This window comes from Artibeus jamaicensis, unplaced genomic scaffold (genome assembly GCF_021234435.1).
Source record: "Artibeus jamaicensis isolate MK-2021 breed Jamaican fruit bat unplaced genomic scaffold, CSHL_Jam_final contig_588, whole genome shotgun sequence".
NCBI lineage: Eukaryota > Metazoa > Chordata > Mammalia > Chiroptera > Phyllostomidae > Artibeus > Artibeus jamaicensis.
The window spans coordinates 8,401,441-8,427,033 of NW_026521895.1; the positions used below are offsets into that span (position 1 = coordinate 8,401,441).

The following is a 25,593-nucleotide window of genomic DNA, read 5'->3' on the forward strand; positions in this document are numbered from 1 at the left end:
TGATTACATTCCTGTTAAATTCCTCTGGCTGCTGTATTTCTTTTGAACTGGTAGTTACATCTAGAGGCTGGATCCAACTTAGTTCTTGGTTTTTGCCGAGAATACTTTGAGAGTGTTCTGCACTCCTGTCAGGAGCCACTTACATTCACATCAGCTGTGTGTGTGTGTGTGTGTGTGTGTGTGATATGTTGACAGTCTGTGGTGATTGTTGCTGCCTAAATCCATCAATTCATTAGGGGATTCAAAATCTTAGTCATTTCTTCATTTATGATCTAGAATGCTTCTATAAAGGGAAACTCCTATGAATCAGGCATTTGGCTATTCTGAGGTACAGTTTATGGGGGAAGTCAGAAAAAGCACCTGAGTTTTTCCTTTCTACTTACCAGCTTTCAAAATAATTAGTTGGCTCTGTTAGCTAGCTAATTAGTAATATTCTCTGGAGGTAACCATTGAGAGAGACAGACAGAGATGGAGGCAGGGACAGACAGGCCAGTGATTCATTAAGATGATGAATTTAAAATACTAGTGTTTCAATCCATTGCATTTATTCTTACTGATACTAAAATGGTGCTGTCTCTGACCTGTGGGAACCCCTCGTGTGGGCTCCTGAGTCCTTTGGTGTGATTCTCGCAGTCTTTGATGGTTTTCCTGCTTTCTGATGTTTAAATATATTCTAAGCTATTGGTTCTCATAGGCTGAGGGTGCCCGTGGTTCCTGGTCCCTGAGACCCTGTAAAAGGGTCTGGGAAGCCAAAACAATTTTCATAGTAGTATTAAGACATTATTTATCTCTTTGACTCTCATTTTCTCAATACGTACAGTGGAATTTTCTAAATACCACATGTTGGCTACTGGAATGAGTACGTGTACATTGGTGTTTTCTAGAATTTTCTCAGATAAGCTCATAAGACCAAAAAACTCAGGAACTACTATCCCATGTTCATCTTTTAAATTCCTGGCCACATGCATGGAATCACTGGTGACCTTATAAGTTCACTCCTTTATTTCTTAACTTTTCTGTGTGTGAGAGACCTTTTCCAAGCCCCACAGCTAATAAAGAGCAAACACGGGAATGTGAGGTGGACGTGGATGCCCTGCCTGCCCTGCCCTCACAAGAGAGAATCCCTGGTGTCCAGACACATATGATTATTGAAGCTCAGGAGCTGTCGGCTCCGCTGCCACACTAGACAGGTACCTGGTAGGGCCGCTAAGTAGAACGGACCAGTTCTTTTTCTGACGTGGATGGTTGTGAAAAGGGACGAGCAGATGCAGAGGCAGGATGAGTGGCTGCTGTAGCTCCACGGTGGAAGGGAAAACAGTGCACTGGAGATACTGTTTTTCTGGTCACAGTGGGGAAATTCAAGATGCCATGGTAATTCATTAGAGCCTTAACTTTCGAAAATCTCAGTCATGCAGAGAAAATCCTGCTTAGCCCATGGAATTCCATAAGGGCTCATGCATTTCCCACTAATTTCTGAACGCAGGGTCCAATTGGTTGCTTGACCACATAGCTTAGAAATCCTAACCAGCCCCTACCCCATCTTGTGGTTAGTTGAACCAAATCCTGCAAGAAAGCATCTGCAGTTTTCAAAGCTGAGTAATGGCGCCTTAAGCATGGATTTCTCTCTCTCTTTTTTAATCAGTGAATAGTATACAAATATCTATGGGACAGGTACTTAAAGCTGCTGAATTTTGCAGTTCTGGCTCCTCAGGGGAATCTATTTCGTCTCATTCTGTTGAGGCGAACTCAGCAATACATCTTTTGTTCATAATTCCTAATAACTGTAGCTTCTTTTGGGTGATGAGTAACATTAACTCTTGTTTCCCAGCCACGTGGAAGAGTTTCCATCATGAGAAAAGGAAGTGTGGCCCTGGCTGGTGTGGCTCAGTGGACTGAGCACTGGCCTTCAAAGCAAAGGGTCACTGGTTCAATTCCCAGTCAGGGCACATGCCTGGGTTGCAGGCCAGGTCCCCAGTAGGGGGCGTGTGAGTGACAACCACGCACTGATGTTTCTCTCCCTCTCTTTCTCCTTCCCTTCTCCTCTGTCTAAAAATAAATAAATAAAATATTTTTAAAAGAGAAAAGGAAATGTGTTTTTAAAGCAGCTAGCAGTGGCTTTCTGAACTTACAATATGTATGGGTGAGGAGCAGACTTACGTAATGCCCTTGACTGTTTACCAACTAAGAAGCACCTGACCACCTCAGGTGCCACCTGGCAAAGTGTCATCATACAAGAAGCTTGGATCAGAGCCCACATGGCTGTTCAGGTGCCTCCTAATTACTTCGTGGTTCAGGTGGGGAGGGAGGCAAAGAGTATATGTATGTCAAGGGTTCCTCAGAGCTCTTAGTAAAATACAGGTTTCTTTTTTGGCAAGTATATATTAAATACGAAATAAGTTTTTGTACTTATGAACAAATTTATTTTCCACTGGAACCTTGTTTATTTTCCTGAACATTAAATCTGCTGCAGTGGCATGGTTTACATATCTGCTCTATGGGACCTGTTGCATGCAGATTTATTTATTTGGAAAGTCAAAGCAGAAGCCTGGGCTCGTCTAGCAGGTCATCTCATTGACTTTGCTGAAGGCAAAGTCATAGAAGACTTTAGCATATGTGGATGTCAGAGTGCGGAGTGGAGGTAGGAGGCTTTCATGGGGGTGGTACTGCCATTGGTCATGTCCAAATTTAATTTTCTTTCCTATCTGTCCCTTTGATCAAATGGCAAAAGAAAAACAATTTTAAGTTCCGCGTTCAACACTGAACAGACCCAGCTCCACATGAAAAGCATGTAGTGTATGATGATGGGAGCCTTGAATTTACAGCTCAGGAATGCCAGGAATTTGGGGTCCTGGTGTCACTGAGGAACATGGCCCCGCCTTTCTGCCCTTTGGCTTCCTGTTTAGAAACTTTGCTCCTTCATAAAGAGCTTGAAGGACGAGGAGGAAAGGTGCTCTGTGTGTGGAGTTGTCCACAATGTGCAGTCGCAACTAAAAGGCTGGGATAAAGGTAGGTGAGTGCTTTATAAAGACATATTCTACATATATATGGAATATGTGTCAGCTTATGCCACACTAATTCATGTACTTAAGTGTGAATAGCCCCAGGCAATTTGAAGTTAGATTTAAAATTCAGGTTTTTTTTTAAAAACTGAATTTACTGGGGTGATGTTGGTTAATAAAATTCCATAGATTCAGGTATACAATTATACCATATGAAGTTCAGGTTTTATTTACCTAGTTTCTTTCTTTCTCTTAAGCGCAAAGAACATAGGGTGTAGGGAGTGGAAATTGGAATTGATTTTAATTGCCTGAACAGGTTTACAGCAGAAAAGGTTTTATTGAAGTGAAAATGAGGGCCAGATTATTTTTGTTTTTGTCCTGGGTCTAATTACAGGAGTAGCCCATTGATCTCTTTCCCAAGTCTAAGTGAGCCATCACTAAGTTATCCATCACTTAAGTGAGCCATAACTTAGCTCTTCAAGATGGCTGCCTTGACTGAACATCTCTGTGGTGTGAATTCAGAATTCTCGGAATACATTTGGAGGTGGAATCAATGATATGGATGATGCCCAAGAGGAAACAAGGCCATTTCAGGATATTCCAGAAACTGGGAAGAGCTCTTCCACATGCCACTCCCCCCACCTCTCAGTGAGCCACTGTCGGGAGCAGTTGTGTGTTGTATCCTTCCAGTGTTGTGGAGTAAAACACAGCGGAAGTTAGGCTGATGCGGGGAGTAGGCATAGCCTATACAACAGCATTTCTCTCTGGGAAGTACCACTCTAGAAAAGATAATGGCATTGCGTGATTTGTAGCTCATACACAGACGCCATCACTGCTGCTGGAAATTTAGGACCATGTTGTGTTCAAAGTTGTGGTATTTTGGTTTGGTTCGAAGTGCAAGGTTTTTTGTGTGTGATGCAATTTTGCCCGAAGAGGCTACATGTGGGTGTTTTGGAGCCCATTAGCAGAAGCCAGTGGGACTAGAAAACTGGAACTGCTTAGTTGAGGGTCAAAGCGAGGGTCAAAGCCAAGTTGGAGTGAGTTCAGGACAGAGTATATGATGTTGTGGCCATGACCTTGTTCCTCAGGTGGTAGGGTTGGGCTGGTGGTGTTTGTTTCACTGAGGGAGGAGAGTTTTTGTCTGCATTTGACTATGCCACCTGTTACTGTACAGACTGATGTTTCGGGGCTTGGGGCTTGGAAAGAAATATGCTTCACTTAGTATTGTATAGGTTTGTATAATTTGTGTGATTTTTCCATCTCTTTTACTTTGAGAGGCAATTTGGGAAGTGGAGGAGCAGAAAACCCAGGTGATCTACAAATAAGATTAAGAGGGGAAAATCTTGAGACTGGCACAACTACCAGAACCTCCTGAAGTAAAGTTGGAATCACACCACAGAGAGAGAACTGAGAGTTGGTATCCGTTAGCCTTTGTGGTGTGACATACCATCATCAAACTTAATAGCTAAAAACAAGTCATTTATTTGCTCACAATTCTGTGAGTTGGTAGCTTGGACTGGGTTCATCTGGATGGTTCTGACATCACTCAGGGTCACTCCTGGGACTGCACACAGTCAGTCAGCTGTCACCTGAGACTGGTCTAGGATGGTCTAACTTGCTGGTCTGGCTATGGGCAGGCTATTGGCAGAGTGACTAGTTCTTCTCCCTGTGGCCTCACCAGTAGGTGAGCTCAGGCTTAATCATACGATGGCATCAGGATTCCAGAAGAATGAGAGAAGAAGCTGTGAGGCTTCTTGAGCTCTAGGCCCAGAACTGGTACAGTATCACTTCTGCTAAGTTCTTCTGGTCGGAGCAAATCATAAAGCTGGCCCAGACTCAGGGGGTGGGGAAACAGACTATTCCTCTTAGAAGATACTAAGAGAAAATAATTTGAAGTATTTTTCATTTATCACAAATGATTTGCATAGATGAATAGCAGTGTTTCTCTCTCGCTTGCACAGGGCCTGCACAGGCTGATGTCACTACGACGACACTGTCCTGGCCCTCAAATCGAGGACAAGAGGTGATAGGGCAGGGGGTGGGTTTCCCCCAGGGCTGGGCCCGCTCTAGTAGGGGCATCTCCTTATCTGCACTGGGGTGAGGTAGGTCAAGTGGGCATTACAAAGGGGTCTCTAAAAGCCAAGAGTCCTGGAGAGGAGGGAAGACATAGAGGGTGTGGAGCGATGTGGCCCTTGCCCCCCCTGCCCTGCTGAGGGGTCTTGGTCACCTGGCATTTTCAAGCTTTAGTTTCCCCAGCTTAGTAATGATGACAGCAGATGTCCCACCCGTTCTGTGTTTCAGGGAAAGATGTCTGAGTTGACAAATAGAATTTAGGAGGAATGTAGTCCTAAATACACTGTGTTATCCTGGATTGGATCATGGAACAACAGCTGATAGAGGAAGGAAGGAAGGAAGGAAGGAAGGAAGGAAGGAAGGAAGGAAGGAAGGAAGGAAGGAAGGAAGGAAGGAAGGAAAGACATTAGTGGGAAAACTGGAACTCTGAATAAAACCTGGGTTTTAGTTTCTAATAATAGACTAAGAGATGTTGACATTAGGGTAGGCTGGGAACTCTCTACCATCTTGGCAACTTGTCTGTGAGTTGAAAATCATTTCAAGATAACATTTTATTTAGTTAAAAAGAAGAGGGAAATGTCTCTAGAAAAAATTAATAAGCTCTAAAGATGTATAAGTGTTAGAACATTGAATATTAAAACCAGGGATGAAAAATTCTCTACCTAATCGAACTGCTTTGAAGTTTCCTTTTCGTTGTTGCTGCATTGCCTTAATCTGATGCCTGGTGAAGTTTTATGTTTATGTGAAGTTGTTCTGAAGTCAAACCAAAGCAGATTAACAAGAAATGGTCTCAGCCATTATCCGGTCGTGATTGGGTGGTGAATCCAGCTATAATGAAAGTTATATCTTCATCTCAGTATTCCCCATGCCTAAACCTGGGTTTAGCACATAATACGTACTTACTGGCTAACTGGCACAGTATTTACTTAAAAAAAAACTGAAGCAAACCTTTTGGCCAGAGTATATTTGAAGAAAGTCTCAGTGGAACATTTGAGATGTATGGTAGAAGGTATTAAAACAGCTCTTCTTTTGAAATTTAAGAACTTTGCCATTCTAGAAAGTTCTAATGTGTAAAATGTCCAGTATGTTAAACCATTTGATATGTAAAATATCTTTTGTGTTATATACTCTCAAGATGCTTGTCTCTTACCATTACTTTGGCAATATTTTTTAATTACTGTTTTAGAGTCAACAGAGGAATGAATGAACAGGGACCATTGTTGCCAGTAAATACTGTTCTCCATATGCCAAAATTTAATAAAATATGGATTTTAAAGTTCCATCAAGTAAACAATAAATAGCTTTGCAAGTTAAAAATAACCTTTCAGTGATTTTTTTCTTTAGTTTTCCGTATATTTGGATTTATGTCTCTCAGTAGAATTTTTAAAATTTATTTTTATTGAGGAATAATTGACATATAATACTATATTGGTTTTATATGTACAAGATAATGATTAGATATTTATATATTTTGCATAATGATTACTACAAGTCTAGTTAACATCCATCACCATGGTCACAATTTATTTTTTTGTGATGAGATCTACTCTATCAACTTTCAAATATGCAGTGCAGTGTTATTAACTGTAGTCATCATACTACAGATTGCATCCTCATCACTCATTTATTTCATAACTGGAAGTTTGCACCTCTGACTTCCTTGACTTTTTTTCATCTACCCTCCCTTCCCCCTCCACACGCCTCTGGCGGCCAACAATCTGTTGTCTGTAGCTATGAGCTCGCTGCTTTCTGGTGTGTCTTTTGTTTCATCTTTGTTTTTGTTTTTAGATTCCATAGGTAAGTGAAATCATACAGTATTTGTCTTTCTCATCTGACTTATTTCCCGTAGCATAATGCTCCATTCATGTTGTTGCAAGTGGCGAGATTTTCCTTTTATGGTTGAATCATATTCCATTGTGTGTATGTGCCACATTTGCTTCATCCACTGATGGACACTTAGGTTGTTTCTGTATCTTGACTGTTGTAAATAGCGCTGCAATGAACACAAAGGGGCACATAGCATTTCAAGTCAGTGTTTTCATTTTCTTCAGGTAAATGCCCAGAAGTGGGATTGTTGGATCATATGGTAGTTCTGTTTTTAATTTTTTGAAGATCCCTCACACTGTTTTCCATAACACTCTGTAATTTTTTTCAGTAGCCTAAAGTAATTGATCAGGTATATGGCCACTTTTGGAACGCCAAGAATTTTAGCTTGAACCAGTATTGTTTCTTTAAATGAACGTTGGCTACTTCTCATGAGTGGAGCTGAGTCTAGAGTCTGATCGTTTTATGCCTGTGGGCCTCAGGCAGATGTGTTTCTGAAGCTGTTTGAAGGAATTTCCCATCCTCCTGTGTGGCTCTGTGCCTCGGGGGCAGGAGCCCCCGCTGCTCCAAGGGCGGGACTGCGGAGGAGAGAGGGGAGGAGAGAGGGAGCTGGTGGTGGGCAGCGAGTCAGGCCAGCTACAGGTGCTTCGTGTCTGGCGAAAGGTGGCCAGAAGTGGCAATCCTGAGGATTCTGTCTCTTCTCAGTTTATTTGGGCATTTTAAGATGGCATAACAATTACTTGAGTTTCTAGAAACCCTGCTTTATGACAAAAAGTGGCTTGTCAATGAGATTGAGGTGTTTTTTTTGAGGTGTTCTCAGTATGTCAAAAGAATGAGAATATACTGGAGCATTGCAGGGGAAATTTCTTTTGCAACTAAAATCTTCAGATACAGAGGAAGGCATGCACATGTCTTCTTCATTTCACCCATTCCTTCTGCAGATGTCTGTTGAGCACTTCTAACACCCAGGCACTGGGGTGGTGCTGGGCAACACGGACACACAGTTCCTCGCCTCACAGAACCCCTGGAGTGGAGAAGACAGGCACACGTAAGTGAGATGCGTCCGGTGGTGACACACGCCACAGAGAAAATCAAAACGGGTGGGAGGCAGGAACAGAGCCTGGGGCGAGAGGACCGTATCAGGACCTGCATCTTGCACAACTTATGGTGAGTGATTGGATCCACAGGCACGAAACAGCACCGTGCTTTACGTATCGTGACCGACTGTGCTGTCGTACTCATCACTAGGATTGTCATTGTCACGGCCAGAAAGTATTTGTCCCACACCTGTTAGCAAGGATGTGTGTGGAATGAGTCATACAGCTGAGCGTTTGTCCTCTGGACTGACAGCCCTTATGTGGAAGGCTTAACTAGTGACAAATAAAAATAAATAAATGTACTATACTCACTCAGCAAATGTTTATTGATGATGGTATATACAAGACATTATGGAGGCCGACGAGGTAAGTCAAGATACACTTGTGTATGTATCTTGAACTTAAAGAACATGTATCTGTGAATAGTAGATGATTTGTATGGCGGTGGTTCAACATCGGAAGTAGACTCCGAAGGGTCCATAACATGTGCCGACTTGTCCCTTTGCTGCGGCATGGTTTTCAGTCACCTGCTTTGGGGGGGCCATGGGGGTAAATAACCCAGGGGTGCGTCAGCCAAGTGCCCAGTGTCCACCTTCCAGCACAGTGTTGTCGCTGCCTATTGTTTAATGTACACAATGTATCGGAGTGAAATGTGCTTCTTTTTGGTGAAGGATTGCTCTGAGGAGGAAGTCAGCTTCTAGTGGCGGTAATGACAGTGCTGAGTCTAAGACGTGGTGGCCCTTATGTGGAGACGCTGAGTGTCTCAAGGACATACTTAGCATTTTGATCCTTTTGTGAGGGAAACTGTGTGCTCTACTAATATTTGCCAATTCAGAGATGAACCCCTCGTGAGTGTATTATGTGGGTGAATCCTGATAAGGGCCCAAGGGGAAGGGTAGACATGGCAGCATTGATCTATGACAGCTTACTGACGGTGACTCTTGGAGGAAGCTAAGCAAAACTTCTCCATCAGCTGCTTCATCTGGGCCCTAATATCAGGTTATTCCCTTTCCTTCAGAAGCAAAGGGTCAGCCGCCTTTGGGTGAGGATCCTGGGATACATTTTCCAGCCTCCCTTGCACTTAGGTGTGGCCATGTGATGGAGTTCTAGCCATTAGAGTGACCATGGTGAAGACAGCAGAGTCTGAATCTGCCTGAGTCTGTTTCAGTGTGAAGAAGAGGAGCACCTCTTTCACCCGGTCCCTCCCTGTCATGAGAGCAAGATACACGGTTCTAAGGTGTTTGAGCCATTATATATTTTTGGCCCTATTTCAGCAGAGGTCTTCCCTAACTAATGCTGGTACTGTGTGAGGCAAATGAGAGGCAGACTCTATAGTCCCAGTACCTTAGTCTTACTTCCCTGGGGGACTGGACCTAGTTGGGTCCATCCGAATGGCAGCATCAGTGCTCTGGGACACAGTGGTTGTTGTGCTTGGAGGCCAAGGGTGTGTGTTTATTCCTGCACTCACCATTCATGGCTTACAGAGGTCTGTGCTCCTTGCTGTATTCTCAACGGCCGAAGGGAGACCCCAGGGAGTGCTAACTGACCCCCAATTTTTCCCCTTCTCCTCGTATATTTTAGTACCTACCTCATGCTAGGTGCTACTGGGGATGCCTGGGAATGAAAGAAACATGACCTGTAACTTCAGAGAGCTAACAGTCCTGGTTGATCGACCACCTCAAATGGAGCTCTCAGCTAGAGGTAATGAAAAACTCCACAGAAGTTAAATTTCTTAAACAATAAGTGATTTCGTTTTATTAAGAGCTGAGAGGTATGTAGACTTCACATGCTGCTTCTCTGTGATTTTTAAACCTACCCCTGAAATTTGTAGTCAACCACAGAGTCCAATACACAGCCCTCAGTATTGCCTTACCCTCTTCTTGTGTCTATAATTCTAAGATGGATTATTTAACTGGTGTTCCACATAGTCCAGTACAAGTTGACTGGGTGCCTTTTCCCCCTTTGAATTCCATTGACCTGGACCCACAGTAGAAGAATTAGAGCTGTTGCTTTACTGAGCGTTGCGAAGGGTGGTCAGTGATATGCGGAGATTAGCGTGTGTAACCTGAGAAAATCCTGTTCAACTGTGTTTTAGTTGCTAGTTTCTGCAGATTCAATGGCATCCTTCATTTGTCCTTGTCACTATATGCCAAGTTAGAATTTGAAATTTGCTTTTTTCTTTTTTAGCCCATTATCAACCCCCCCTCTTCAGTTTGCGTTATTTTGTAGTTGTTACTGGCAGCTTGTCTGCCTTCCTTCTGAGATGGTCTACTCCTTGGGGGTAGGCACCGGACCTCAGCTGTCTTTGTATCCTTTCCTCTGGCCCTTTACCCCAGAGCTCTGTGTATGTTATGTGTGTCCCCATAAATGTTTGATGAATCAATTGATTTCTTAAATTTCTTTCACTGGAAGAACTTCTTGAGCTAGTCTTATGCTAGTGAATGATTTTTTCCTATGGCGAACATTACTTCCTGCTGCCATTGAGAGTGCTGTCCATTCCAGTGATGTTTCCTGCATTGTGTTTAGCTTTGTGAGATTAGCCTCACCTTAGCCAGTAATGGGAGGCACCCAGCATGCGGCTAAGAAGGGGAAGTGCTGACAGGCCGAATGGTTGCTGTAGAATGTGCCTTGACCTGGTTCAAAAGGTATTTGTAAGGCTGATGTCTGGTGGGTGATACTGAAGCGCAGTCACGTGATTTGTTGGCAAAACTACTATGTTACTTGGACTACTGTGTCACTCAGTTTAATAAAAGCACGACAGATTAATCTTCTTCTGCTTGGTAGCTAGGTTTGTATCTTAGGTCTTGCTTGCCTCACTGAAGGATCTGGAGAATTCCCTGGACGTAGTCATGTGCACCCATACCTGTTTGCCCTGATAAAATTGCAGCTAAAATCCTTCCCTCAGGGGTTTGTTGTGTTCCTTCCTAAGAACACACTTTGATAATGGTAACAGAACAGAATGTTGACTTAGAATCCTCCTGAAGGGACACTAAAGGCCAGGAAAGAAGGCATTTTACAGGCAGCCCATTCCACTCTCTTTTGTAACTAGGGCCTTCAACAGTGTATTCCTGTGAGCAACAGCGGGGTCACTGTCAATGTCTTCCTCCATTTTGGAGTTAACAGCTGGTCTCCCCTCCCCCTCCAGCTGAGGAGTGTCTTTAAAAGGAGCTGGCCAGAGCTTTTTCTCGGATCTTGCTCTACTTATTTTTTTCTGCTAAAAGTCAGTGAAGCAGAAGCTCATCTTCACATCTTTGATGGCTTGACCTTTACATTTAAGAATCTGTGATATGCATATTTCTGTGCTGTTGTACTTGTCGTTTAATTTCGACTGGCTTTGTGAAGACTGGGAAACCGTTATTTCATTAACAGGACTCGGGAAACCCTGAGCACACAACTGTATAGAATTCCCTGTCATAAATGAACTTGAAGAAATTGTAAGCATTTAAGTTGGGAATATGGACCTCATTGTCTTCTTCCAAAGTAGTCCATGATGATTAATAGGGAAGGAGTAAATTCTCTTCCTGCATCTCAATCCATTGGACTAAATGACATTATACTGGCCTGCAAATACTGCTGTCTTACCTACCTATGGGAAGTACTTTTGGAGAACGCCCTACTAAGTATCTGTATGTTGGGTTATAAGAGAAGCCACTTCTCACCTTCACTTATCCACAAGATAGTATTTTGATATTACTAAAAAAAAATAATTTTTGCTGCTAAGAACACTCCCTTTCTTGACTACCATATACAATGATTATCAACTTCATTAAAAACCTAAGAACTGCAAATTTAATAACATGCCATTTTTTTACATATTAGATTGGCAAAAACTAGTAAGATTGATAATACCCAGAATTGGACAAGAAAAAGGTACTCTCACATACTAGGGATGGAGTATTAATCAAAATTAGTGCATAATTTTAGAAGGATATTGGACATATTTATCAACATTTTAAATATGGATCCATTTCTAGCAATTCCTACATATTTGCACCACTATACAGCAAATGTCTATTGTGCTTTTTATTGAAAAGTTGGAAAGAGTGTGAATATTCATTAATAGGAAAATGATCAAATAAAATATTTGCATAAAGAAATGACATTATGTTTTAAAATGTTAGGCAAAAAGTTGGATTTATAATATCCCATTGGAATTAATTTGTGTGTGTGTGAATTATATACAGTGTGGGGCAATTTACAGTTGTGAGTTGGTGAAACAGCTTATTCTTATATTGTTATTTATTAATTATTGTACTATTTTTCATACAGAGAATTGTAAACCTACTTTTTCCCCTTTGGTAAGTTTTTTTAAAATGCACACTGATATGAAGCTATCACAGCACAACCTAACAAAATTGTACCAGGTGAAGTTAAAGACAGCTAAGCACTACTACAGCCATCTTCAGAAAGAAGCCAAACAAACTTCTTGGCCAACCCACTAGATAAGTCTGGATTTATAGGAGCCTTTTATTTTTTACTCTATGCATTTTGTGTTGCTTTGGTAATGAAAAGAATTAAAACTATTTAAAAATACAGATGCAGTGCTTCTTAGGCACAGGGCATTCATTTCTGGACTGGAGAAATAATGCATAATAATGAGATTTAATATGGATCTCTAGGAGTTTATGTCTTAGCAGTGAACACAGGGAAGCAGACACATCTAGTTATATCTTATGGGTTGTAAAGTATTCAGTGGGCTTCAGGGTTAGTTGGAGTGAGTGGGGAAGGAGGAATTGGGTATGAACGAACGTAGAAAAGCAGCTGTAGAAAACACCTGAGCTGAATTTTGAGAGCTTTGACGGACATCAAAGTTGGTGTTCCATAGCTGGGTAAGTGGTAGAGGGGACACGGGGGAGTAAAGGTGGGGACGATGGTGTCAAGTCTGAGTTTGGGAGTCAAGGAGGTTGACGTGGCCACAGCACACGAGAGCGCCCAATATAGGTGCGTGTCACTATGGGGAAGAAGGTGAGGACACGCCTGTGCAGAAGAGTGGGCAGGATTCCGGCCTGTGAGGCAGGAAATTTCTCCGCCCTACTCCTGCCATGTAGATGTGGAGCTCAGATAAAATCGCTTCCCCTCTCTGTGCCTCAGTTTCTCCATCTGTTAAATGAGCGTGTTGGACTTGATCAGTGACCTCCTGTACTTTTACTTCCCCCCCTTTTTTTTTCTTTAGAAATAGAACCGTTTAATCAAAGGAAAGTACACCTTAAATTGGGAGTAAACGAAGCAGGTAAAAGTGAAGCCTCTGTACCTGGGCCATTGTAGTTGATGGCTGGGGGGCAACAGTGAAGGTTCCCCACCCCCTTCTCAAAGAGGCTCCTTGTGGGGGGCTCCCTGGAACCCCCAGGGCTTTGGGGGAGCACAGCAGACAACCCTGGCCTAGCAGAACAGGGCAGCCCTTTCAGGTCTGAGGACTCTGGTTGTGCCTCGCAACTGTTTTGATGTCCATGTTTCTTTCGTATTTAACTTTGTCTCCATTTTGGCCTGATTTCCTCCCTCCCCACGGGTCTGCTGCTCCCCTGTGTCCAGTGTCGTTCCTCGTGACGCCTGAACTGCTCCTCTGCTTTATGCCCGTCTTGCCAGTTTTCTTCCCTTGTCTCTCTAGTTTCTTATTGATTTTTCCCACTTTACTTTCTATGGACAGACTGGCCTTTTCGGGCTACGGAGAAAATTATTGTAATGGGTAACACGACTGAGTGCCCACCGTGGGTGCTGTTCTAAATGCGTTGCATAAGGGATTTCATGTCCTCCTCATGACAGTCTCACGAGGCAGGTGATAATGTCATTGTTTTGCAGAGAAGACAAAGTCAGGCACAGAGAGGCACACAATGATGCCAAAGAGAAACCGTGTCAGAATGGTGACTCAAGCATAGGCTGCCTGGCTCCTTCTACCCAACAGTTGGGAAACTTTTTTACTTTCACTTTTTAGCTGTCAGTTCTCAGAAGGGCATATCCTCATTCATTCCCGGGTCTCTGTGTGCTCAGAGGCATTTCTCCTCCCTTTTCTTCTTCCCTTTCCTTCTCTTTTTTTGAAAAGAGAGTGGCAGTGACCTAGTTAAGATTTAACTGAAACTCACAGAAGAAGTGATTTGGAGATTATTGTCTTCAACAACGGATTTCTCGGAGGGAAATGAGGCTGAGAGGTTCAGGTGCAGCAAGCCCATTTAGGTCAAAAGCTGCAAGTTTACTAAGGAATTTGGGGGTGAGGAAGAAGTTGAAGAGAAAAAGGGGCAGAGCCAGGCGTTTGATTTATTGTCAAAGTAAAGAAATGGAACATTGTTTCTCCTGTCTATTGTTATTTTACTATTTTGAATAACTAACTTTGGAGAATGATTTCTCCTTTTGTTCTGCTGTGCTATTTTAACATCATGCCAAGAATAGTCTTAATATAATTACCTGGAAATAAATAAGGAGGAAGATATGTCATCATTGATTTGTGCTAAGTATATTGTTGCTACCAAGAGATCTAGGAAAAAAGTAAATGATGAACCAAATTTCTAACGACTAAGACCTTTGAACTGCAAAGTGTTGCAATGTTACTAAGCAGGTCTGCCTAAGACCGACCAGTTGTGGTGCCTGAGTTCTTGACTTCATGTAGGAAAGATTTCATAACACGAGTCCAGGTGACTCTGAGGGCACATTGATTAAAGCTGGGGACAGTAAAACAAGGAAGGGCCCAGCACAGAGGAAGCAACAGGAGAGCCTGGGCTGGGCTGCCTGAGCTCACTGGGAAGTCAGACAAAAGGGGTTTTGGGGGACACGTGCAGGGGGTTAGCCTGGGAGGAGCTGCCTCTGCCCATTGTTCCCCTGGTTTCGAGTCTCCTGCGGTCCCTTAGAGTTTAGGAGGTGTGTGCCTGCGAGGGAGGAAGAGAGAGATGAAGAGGACAAAGGGAGCGGCATGGGCTGCTCCCCAGGGGGAGAGCCTGAGTCCCAGCCTGAGCTCCCTGGGTCCTTTGTCTTGAGGCTTTTATCGTTCTTGCAGGTGGGGGAGCCTCAAGGGAGGGTTTCAGCAGAGTATTCATCAGTTCTCCAGCTGTGCTGTTTCAGGTCCTGGTCACAGTGCCAGGGCAGGGGGTCCTTCATCTTTGCAGCAGGGCCTGGCTTCACTCACTTGGTTTTACTGCTTTTCTGGGCCTGGAGCTGAAACACAACTGAGCCTAGATGTCCTCTCTAGGGAGGTGAACTTCTGTATGTGGCTGAAATTGCTTGGCCAGGTCGTTCAGCTCTGTCTCGGTTTCCCTGTTCCACTCATCCTGGCTTCACTGGCCTGTCTCAATAATGTTTAGTCAGCAGAGGTAAACCTATTGTACCTAAATGGCCAAAAGGCATTAAAAAAAATTAACCTTCTTTGAAGAACTATTTTTAAATAAAAATTATTTTGAAGAAAAAAAATTAACCTAGAAGTTAACTGTCTGACCTATTTCATCATAACTAAATTTAAAGTATAAAAGGTAAGTTTTAAGAAGTAAAATTCACATAGATCTGTGACTTTTACCCATAAAGCTATACTATACAAGTATATTAAAACATAGCCATTTCTCTTATCATTTCAACTCTTTGGAGTGGGGGGTGGGGGAGACTGAGTTCCAAATACAGAAACACATCTCTAATTTTTATAGTAAATCTATGTAGAGAGGTCAATATAAAGCCTTTTACTACATCGAAGTGCTTTTCTTCCCATTTACTGAGTTCTGAAAGGAGTATTCAGATTTATAACATGCTCGCTTTAAAGCAGTTTCTGAAATCTGGTGTGTGTGAATTTTTTGAAAGGAAAGCAATAAAGTAAGTTTATTGGGATGTAGCTACACATTTTACGTTAGAGGCCCTGCCGGAAACCAGTTGGGCCTTCTGAAGGCGGGCAGGGCCGTAACGCCCAAGGGAGTTTGCTTACTATGTTTTTCAAGTAGTTTTACCTATGTGGTTGCCTATGGATAAATCCCAAAGATACAAGTTTTATTCCCAGGAAGTTTATGTTTCAAGAACTGCTTGATAATTTGGATACCCCTAAAAGAAAAATAAATCTCTTTATTTATATTGTGAGGGAGTCCATGGAAGCTAAGGACGAAATTTTCTGTAAAATTTCTACAGTGCTGGAGATCGGGTCTAGCAGCCCAGGATAAAACGCTACCTTCTTTAAAAGGAATCCTTAAATCTCTCCTAGTAGGAATTAATCTATACCTCTCATTCGTGGATTGATTGATTCCTTCATTCAGCAAACTTATTGAAAACCTGTGTGAGATTAAAACGGTGATTGAGATGAACATTGCACCTGTCTCTCCAGAACTGTGGGCCATGCGGCGTGTGAGCACAGAGTTAACAGCAGCAACAGCACTGCTGTGATGGTTGGGGTCGGGCTGCAGGTCCCTCTGGGAAGACTTCTTGGAGAAAGTGCTATCTAAGCAAGCAGGAGTTAACAGCGAGGATCAGGGGCCCAGGGTACAGTGTTGGGGAAACAGCTGTGTGAAGGGAGTGAAAGGGCCACAGTGGTTCTGAGGTGGAAAGCAGTTTGAGTGATTGTTTGGGGCAGGGGAGAGAAGGAGGGGAGCGGTGGCAAGGAGAGAGGCTGGAGAGAGAAATGGTGGCTCTGGAGCCCTGCGAGCCTTGGTAACCCCCTCTCCTGATGGCAGAGATGACCGCTAACTTGATGGCAAGGTGTTCTGTAGAAACCGTAGTAAGTAGAAAGAAGTAAGCGACCCTACCCCAGAACCTCAGTTTTAGGGTTCATTTCCTAGAAACCACCACTGGTATCAAAGTGCGACTACATTGATCAGGGACCAGTCAGGTAATAGACGCCATGCTAATATTCCAAATAGAGGTGATTTAATATAGGTGATGGGGGACCCAGGGTAAAGAAGGGCTGAAAGAGTAAATGGCGGAAACAGAGGTAACCTAGAGGTTAGAAACTTCAGGAAGCAGCTGCTGTCTCTGGGGCTGGAGGGGACAGAAGGAAATAGGTGTGGTCACTAACCCTAGACACTCAGTTGGTACCACCACAGAGCTGTGCTAGCTGCTAAGGAGGTGCTTGCACCTCTGGGGAGGAAAGGCTTGTGTGTAGGAAACTGGAGCTAGCTGTTGCAGTGGAGTCTGACAGGAGCTGGAAAACAGGAAGAGAGCTTCTCCTCTGCCTTAACGTCTCCTGCCAGTGGCTCCAACTGTCAGAATTTAACAGGAAGGCCATTGCAAAGGAGTCTGGGAAATGCAGTCCGCAGACTTTTAGCTCTAGCATCATAGAGCAGACTATGAGAGGGTGGGCTTGGCCTAAGAGACAGCTGGTAAATAATCTGCCCCAGGCATTAGAAGAAAAGTGACTCTAGCTATGCTGTGGGAACTGGATTGGAGGGAGGCAAACCTGGATACTTGTTGATCAGTTCAGAGGCTGTTACCTAGGCAGCAGATAATGGCCATCTGATTTAGGGCAAGGACAGAAAGAGAGGTGGGTAGATGTGGAGAGATTTAGAATATGGGATAGCACATATAGTGTGAGGGATAAGGGTATAGATCAGAGGGAATAAAGGAAGGGGAGGAGTTAAGGAGGAAAACTGCAGTTGTGACTTAGATTGGTGGTGGTTCTGTTGACTGAGACAGGAACATAAGGCTAGAAACTGTTTAGAAGAAGATGATTCATTCGGTTCTGGACTTTGGGATTTGAGGTTCTTGTGGCTCATCCAGCTGGAAATGCACTGTGGATACCCAGTCCTAGGGTATCAGTGTGATTCCTTTTCAGCCCATAGGTTGTACATGTAACCTTAGGATGAATGAGATGATCAAGGGAGGTTATAGAGTGTGGAGAGAAGCAATCACTGGGCAGAACCCGGAGGAATAACAATGATTTAGGAAGGATCACAGCAGTGGGGAAGGGTTTGTGAAGGAGGCTGGGAGAGCGTGGTCAGAGCAGTTGGAAGAAAACCGGAAGACACCAAGTCTCAGAAGGCAGGGAAGGGCATGGGAGGAGGAGCTGATGGTCAGCAGTGTAGGTGCTCAGAAGCTTACTACACAGCCTCGTTTGTGCTTCTTTGATTTTACTCATCAGGTCTGTTTTCCAGAGTTCCTTACGGGTGATTCTCCTCTAATAAAGTGCAGGCTGGGGGCGCTGTGCTGCACGCGTGTCAGCCCTGGCCTTGTTGTGTTGCACAGAAGTATATGCTTCATGTGTGTTTTCGCATTGGACTGATTAGCTGTTGGCAAATTCCAGATGGGGATTGGCCATTTGCTTTTGTAAATCAAGTTTTGTTGGAACACAGGACTGCCCATTCGTTTTCATCTGTGGTTGCTTTCCCATTGTAACATCCAGAGCTGAGGAGCTGCGGAGCTGCGAACACAACTACAAAACCTAAAATGTTTATTGTGCGTCCCTTTATGTTTGCTGATCCCTGGGTTATTGTCCTGCAGCTGATTTCTGTAAGCTGGAAAGATCACGTCTTTGACTTTACCTTGAAAAAATCTGTTTAATATATTTAGGAAAGATGTGCAACATAGACTCTGCCTTCTTGGGGCTGCAAATGGTCTTATTTTTGGAATGAAGGCAGGAGAGCCAAGGGAAACCAAAGTTAGCAGATGGCCATAGCAGCCCCTTTCAACATGACTGGGCTAAGTGGTGCCCTTATGCAGAGAACTACTAGGAAAAGGCAGGTGGAGCCGGAGGGAGCAGGTCCGTGCACGTAAAACAGGCCGTTTCAGCTCTGCCATGTGCCAGGTTCTGTGCTGAGTGCTGGGATTTCTCTAGAAGCTCGTAATCTGGTTGGAGACATAGCCCGATAAACAAGCAATTCCCTGTCTTGTGGGAGGCACGGTGACAAAGCTGTGCTCATGAGGTACAAGGGAGGGGCTCCTGACCCAGCCTGGGGAGAAACAGTGGGAGGAAGAATAACGATACTGGGAAGAGGCCACCAGCTGACCCTCGTGCTCTGCACTTGTTACTTTAGAGCTGGAGGGGCTTGCCTGCCAGCTGTGTAGTCGGAAGTCCTGCGTGAGAAGCAAGGCTCTTAGGGCTGTGCAGTCATGGAGAAAAGGCAGTTCTGAGAGAGAAACTTGTCCATTACCAAAGTTTGTCTTCCAGGCAACCTTTTTTTTTCTTTCCAGATGACACATGTAGTGTGGTCTGGTTTTATGGGAATCATAACCTTGAATTGGTTGATTTTTTCCCATACATAAAATAGAGAAGTCATCTTGCATCAATATGTGCTTTGGCTGGATTTGTCTTGCCTGTGGGGATAATAGAAGCTCAGTGAGTTGAGCACCTAAGATAGGCAATGGAAGTTCATTGATTTAAAAGTCTGAACTTGCTGTCATTTTACTGTTCTTGCCCCTCAGTAATGACAGATTACACAGTCGTTTGCCTGCTGTCCTAGTGCCCTCTGTGAGCCGAGGTGGGCAGGTGTCGGCCTAATATATGAGAAAGGAAAGTGAGACACGTACTTGCAGATTTTCAGTTATTTGCCAATGTTCATTGCTTTCAATAAGTTCTTTTGATTACAAGTAACAGCAATTTTGCCAATTATTTAATACTTCGGAAAATAAGAGTTTATCAAAACCTTGCATTTGAACCAGGAGGCTGGGTGAACACAGACAGCTCTGGGTACGTTTTCTCTTTCTCTCTGCACAGCTGCACCATCCCTTCCTCAACCTACACATTGGTGTTCTCTTTAACTTTTGCTTGCATGCCGTCTTCTCTCAGCTGCTTTCTGCATCATAAATGACACTTACAGCTTAGCTCCCACTGCTGTTTGAGTCATTAGCTCCGTTTTCTTTCATTGTCTGAATGGCCCAGCTTATCTTTTCAAGCAAGGCCGTATTGTACTGGACTGACTCTTCCTGGAACTAGAGTCCTTCCCGTCCCGCCCTGTTCCACTCAGCTTTGACAGGGCGGGAGGTGGACTGGGGGAATGTAGTATAGCCATTTTATAAACAATGTGATTCATAAAGGCAGAAGATTGGGCAGCTCCCATAAAGTGAGAGGCAAGGCACCTTGAGGTAACCTGTCTGGTACATCCCCTTTCTGCCTGACCCAAAACTCACTTCCTACACACAATTCTAAACATACCCCCTTCTACTATAACCCAGTCCTCAGAGGTAAAACCACACATTCACCAACAAGAAGCATCGCAAAGTCTCATCTGCTACGATGAGAAGCAGTCATGGGCCACTTAGAGAGCATCACCCATTGGGAGTCCACAATTCTCAGTGGTGTCCATTTCAACTCGAATTCTCACTGGTCCAGTCTAGCTGTTCTGCAGCCCACTGACTGACTAAATGTGAACATTGACACACCCTGTGTTCAGTGGTTGAGACTATCTTAATGCTCAGTTAAGAAGGAGAAGAAATCCCCGCCTCCCAATCTGGCTGTGAGAAAGACACGTAATGCATAGGTCACTGGCTCAGCATATACTCTGTCTAGCAGAGCAGAGCCCATGGCTGGCGAGGGGTGGTCTTCCGCTGGCATTCTGGGGTGTTTGCAAACAGTATGGTACATTGGAGGAGCCTGGATTCCTAAGCCCTGGACTTGTTGCCTCCCCTCTTTGACCCTGAACTGACTTTTCTGATCTGTAAACAACTACTCTCATGTTGTCTCTAGGTTGTTGATTGACCTGAATTTTTGGGAATACCATGGAATTTTGTTTTCTTCCTGTGCCTACCTTCTATTTTTCTTCTTTGTGAGGTTCCTTGCTAAAATTTGGCTCTGGAGTTGTTTTCATTTATTTATTTATTTAAATGAGTTCCTCAGTAGTTAATGATGTGACATAGAATAGAATCTCAGCTCAGTGAGTACATCTCAAACCAGAATGGTTTGAGATTCTTTCCTCAACCCCTCTGAAGGATCTGGAGCACTCCAATTTTGTAACAGATAGAGTAGATATCTTAAGTGCTCAGATTCTGTAATCAAGCTTGTTTTTATTTCTGAGCATTCCTTCTCAGCTAATTTCCATGTAGTTTCTAAGTTAATTGCATAGAAACAAGTGACAAATTTAGTTTTCTGCATTGTATTGATGTGACTTTTGAGTTTGCATTTAATCATTCACAATTCTTCCATCACAATTCTTCCATCTCAGTAAATACAGTGAGCTGTCTTTATGTTTACATACCATTGAGAACTATATGATATATGAGGGGTAGAGTTAGAATAGAGGATGTTACTGTAGTCATTTTATAAATAAACTAAGCATCAAGGAACACTGCAGCCACCGACTGACACCAAATAACTTCAAACTAATTAAGGCATTGCAGTGTGTGTTTATTCCCCATTCCCCTTTGGGAACTTTATCTGTACTTCTCTTTGTTCTCTTTATCTGTACTTCTATTTCTGTTTTATTTTGTTTATTCATGCATTTTTTTAGAGCCCACACATAAGTAAAATCATACAAAATTTGTCTTTCTCTATCTGACTCATTGCACTTAGCATAATGCCCTTTAGGCCCATCCGTGTTGTTACAATAGCAAGATTTTATTCCTTTTTATTGCTGAATAATATCCCATTGTGCATTTGTATCACATCTTTTCCATCCACATATTGATGGATATCTAGATTGCTTCCATATCTTGGCTATCACTGGTAATGCCTCAGTGAATGTGGGGGGTATGTATATATATTTCAAATTAGTGTTTTTTATTCTCTTTGAATAAAAACCCAGAAATGGGATTGCTGGGTCATGTGGTAGTTCCATTTTTAATTCTTTGAGGAAACTCCATACTATATTCCACAGTGCCTGTCCGATTTGCATTCCCACCAACAGTGCACGATTGTTCCCTTTTTCCCCACACCCTGTCAACACTAGTTTGATTTACTGATGACAGTCCTTCTGGTAGGTGTGAGGTGATATCTCATTGTGGCTTTAGTTTGCATCTCTGTGATGATTACTAATGTTAAGTAAGCACCTTATATGTTTGTGGGCCATCCCTATGTCCTCTTTAGAGAAGTGTCTATTCAGGTTGTGTGTCCATTTTTTAATTGTATTGTTTGGTTTTTGGTGTTGAGTTGTACGAGTTCCTTATGTATTTTTAATATTAATCCCTCATCATTTGCAAAGATTTTCTCCTAGGCATTAGGTTGTTTTTTGTTTTATCAATGTTTTATCTTTGTTGTGGAAAGAAACTTTAGTTTGATACAGTACTATTTGTTTTTTTCTTTTGTTGTTCTTGCCCCAAAAGAGATACACACACACACACACACACACACACACACACACACACACACAAATATTGCTAACAGTGATGTCAGAGAATTTACTACCTATGTTTTCTTCCAAGGTTTTTGTGGTTTTAGGTCTTACATGTAAGTTTTTAATCCATTCTGAGTTTCTTTTTGTACATGGTGTAAGAAAGTGATCCAATTTCATTTTTTTTGCATGTACCTGTCCAGTTTTCCTACCACCATTTATTGAAGAGACTATCTTTACCCTCACTATGTATCCTTGCTTCCTTTGTTGTAGATTAATAGATCATAAAAATGAGAATTTATCTGTGGGCTCTCAATTCTGTTCCATTGATCTATATATCTGGTTTTGGCCAGTACCATATTGTTTTGATTTTTGTAGCTTTGTAGTATAATTTCATATCAGGGGCCATGCTACCTCCCATTTTCTTTGTTTCTTAAGACTTCTTTTGGGTATTCAGGGCCTTTTTGGTTCCATATAAATAATTTCAGGATTATTCTAATTCTGAGAGAATGTCATTGGTATTTCAATAGGGATTGCACTAAATCTCTATATTGCTATTGGTAGTAAGGTCATTTTAATGACTTTTCAATCCATGAATCAAGTATATCTTTCTATTTATTTGTATGTCTTATGGTTGGTGTTTAAGACATTGGTGTTCAATGTCTTGGTGTTTTATGCTTTTTCATGAAATTATAAATGGGATTGTTTTCTTAATTTTTCCTTCTTATCATTCATTATTGTGTATAGAAACAATAGATTTCTGTATGCTGATTCTATATCCTGCAATTTTACTGAATTCATTTATTCTAACAGTTTTATTGTGAAGCCTTTAGGGTTTTCTCTATATAGGGTGGTATCATCTCTGAAAATGAGAGTTTTAACTTCTTTCTGATTTGGGTGAGTTTCTTTCTTTTTCTGGTCTGATTCCTGTGGCTAAGACTTTGGATGCTGTGTTGAACAGAAGTGTGACAGTGGGCATCCTTGTCTTGCTCCTGATCTTGTAGGATCATATCATTAAATATGATATTACATGTGGATTTGTCATAGACAGTCTTTATTATGTTTAGATATGTTCCTTCTATACCCACTTGGTTGAGAGTTTTTGTCATAAAAGGATGTTAAATTTTGTCAAATACTTTTTCTTCATCCATTGAGAGGATCATATGGTTTTTAACCCTTTATTTTATTAATGTGATGTATCACATTGATTGATTTATGGATGTTTAACCATCCTTGTATCCCTGGGATGAAGCCCACTTGATCATGGTATATAGTACTTTTAATATATTTACTGTTGAATCCAGTTTGCTAATTTTTTTGAGAATTTTTATATCTGTGTACATCAAGTATATTGGCCTGTAAATTGCCTTTTTGTAATGTCTTTGGTGCCAGGTTAATGCTGGCAATCATAGAATCAGTTTGGAAGCATTCCTTTCTCTTTAGTTTTTTGAAATAGTTTTAGAAGGGCAGGTATTAATTCTTTGAATGTTTAGTAGAATTCACCTGCGACCATGTGGTCCTAGACTTTTATTTGTTGGGAGTTTTTCGATTATTGCTTACATTTCATTGCTAATAATTGGTCTGTTTAGGTTTTCTATTTCCTCGTGGTTCAGTCTTGGAAGGTTATAAACTTACAGAAGTTTATTTATCTCTTCTGGATTGTCGAATTTGTTGGCATATAATTGTTTCTAGTGCTCTTTAATGATCCTTTGTATTTTTTTTAATCAGTTGTAACTCCTTTTTTATTTATGATTTGGTTTACTTGGGCTCTCTTCTTGATAACTTTTTTTATTTTTATTTTTATTTTTATTTTTTTAGAAAATGTAATTCATTTATCTTTAGAGGGGAGGGGAAGAAGAGAGGGAGAGAAACATCAATGTATAGTTGCCTCTCATATGTCCCCCGCTGGGAACTGGCCTGCAACCCAGGCATGTGCCCTGACTTGGAATCAAACTGTGATCCTTCAGTTCGAAGGCTCATGCTCAATCCACTGAGCTACACCAGCCAGGGCTCTTCTTGATAATTTAGATAAAGGTTTGTCAGTTTTGTTTATCTTCTCAAAGAACAAGGTCTGTTTTTTTTTTTCCTATTTTTAAAAAAATTTCTGCTTTGTTAATGCCCTGTTCATAACTATTTTCTACCTCCTGCTTTTACTTTTTTCTTTTTTTTCCCCAATTCTTTAGGCATAGAGTTAGATTGTTTCTTTGGGACACCTCTTGTTTCTGGAGGTCAGCCTATACAGCTAAGATCTTCCCTCCTAGAACCGTTTTTGCTGCTTCCCACAAGTTTTGAAAAGTTACGTTTTCATGTGTTTCAAGACAGTTTTTGATTTGCTGTTTGATTTTCTCTTTGACCCATTGGTGGCACGTTGCTCAGCCTCTACCTATTTGTCTTCTTTCCAGCGTTCTCCCTGTGCTCGACTTACGGTTTCATGCTATCATGGTCAGAAAGATGCTTCATGTGATTTCAATCTTCTTGAATTTAGCAGGCTTTACGTTTTTCTTTAATTTTTTATTTTATTTTGTGGCCTAGTATGTGATCTATCTCAGAGAATGTTCCATGTGCACTTGAAAAACAATGTATATTCGGCAGTTTTGAGGTGAAATGTACCACAAATGTCTATTAAGTTGATTTAGTCGAATGTGACATTTAAGGCCATTATTTCCTTACTAATTCTATGTCTGGATGATCTATCCAGTATGTGAGTGGGGTATTAAAGTCCCCTGTTATTGTATGACAATGGATTTTTCTTTTTATGTCCATTAATTAATAATTTATATATTTAATCACTCCAATGTTTGGTGCACAGATACATGTTTGCTATACCATACTCTTCTTGGATTGACCCCTTTATAATTAGGTAATGTCTTTTTTTGTCTTTTTGTTTTACTTTTTTTGTTGTTTTAAAGTCTATTTTGTTTGATATGAATACTGCCACCCCAGCTTTCTTTTTGTTTCTATTTGCATGCAGTATCTTTTTCCATCCCTTCACTTTCAATCTGTATCTTTCCTTTTCTTTTTCCGTAATAGTTCATTTTTATTACATTTTTCCATTTGTATGCATCTTTCCATTTGAATTGAGTCTCTATAGATGGCTCATATTTTTTAATGCATTCAGCCACCCTGTCTTTTTTTATTGGAGCACTTAATCCATTCACATTTAAAGTAATTATTGATAAGTATGTACTTTTGCCATTTTGTTAATTGTTTTTTTTTTTATTGTTTTATAGGTCTCCTTTGTTCCTTCCCCCACCCTTGATCTCTTCATTTGTGGTTTGCTGGTATTCTTTTGTGTTTTGTTTTGTTTCCTCTTTCTTATTTATTTGTATATCTTTTGTAGGTTTTTAGTTTGTGGTTACCATGAGATTTATGTATATCATTCTATATCTACAGCAGTCTTTTTAAGCTGATAGGCGTCTAAATTCAAATATGTTCTGTAAGCACTATATT

General features: G+C 41.8%; 1 protein-coding gene across 4 annotated transcripts in view; it reads left to right on the forward strand.

The window, feature by feature from the left end:
• STXBP6 (syntaxin binding protein 6) overlaps positions 1 to 25,593 on the forward strand; it is a 239,606-nt gene that overhangs the window by 30,971 nt on the left and 183,042 nt on the right. The window contains exon 1 of one of the 4 annotated variants that reach the window (XM_053670498.1): positions 2,986 to 3,006. The exons of the other annotated variants lie outside the window; for them this stretch is intronic. The gene's annotated coding sequence lies outside the window, so the exon portion shown is untranslated. Of the gene's footprint in view, positions 1 to 2,985; positions 3,007 to 25,593 lie in introns of those variants that run through there. 4 annotated transcript variants of the gene reach the window in all.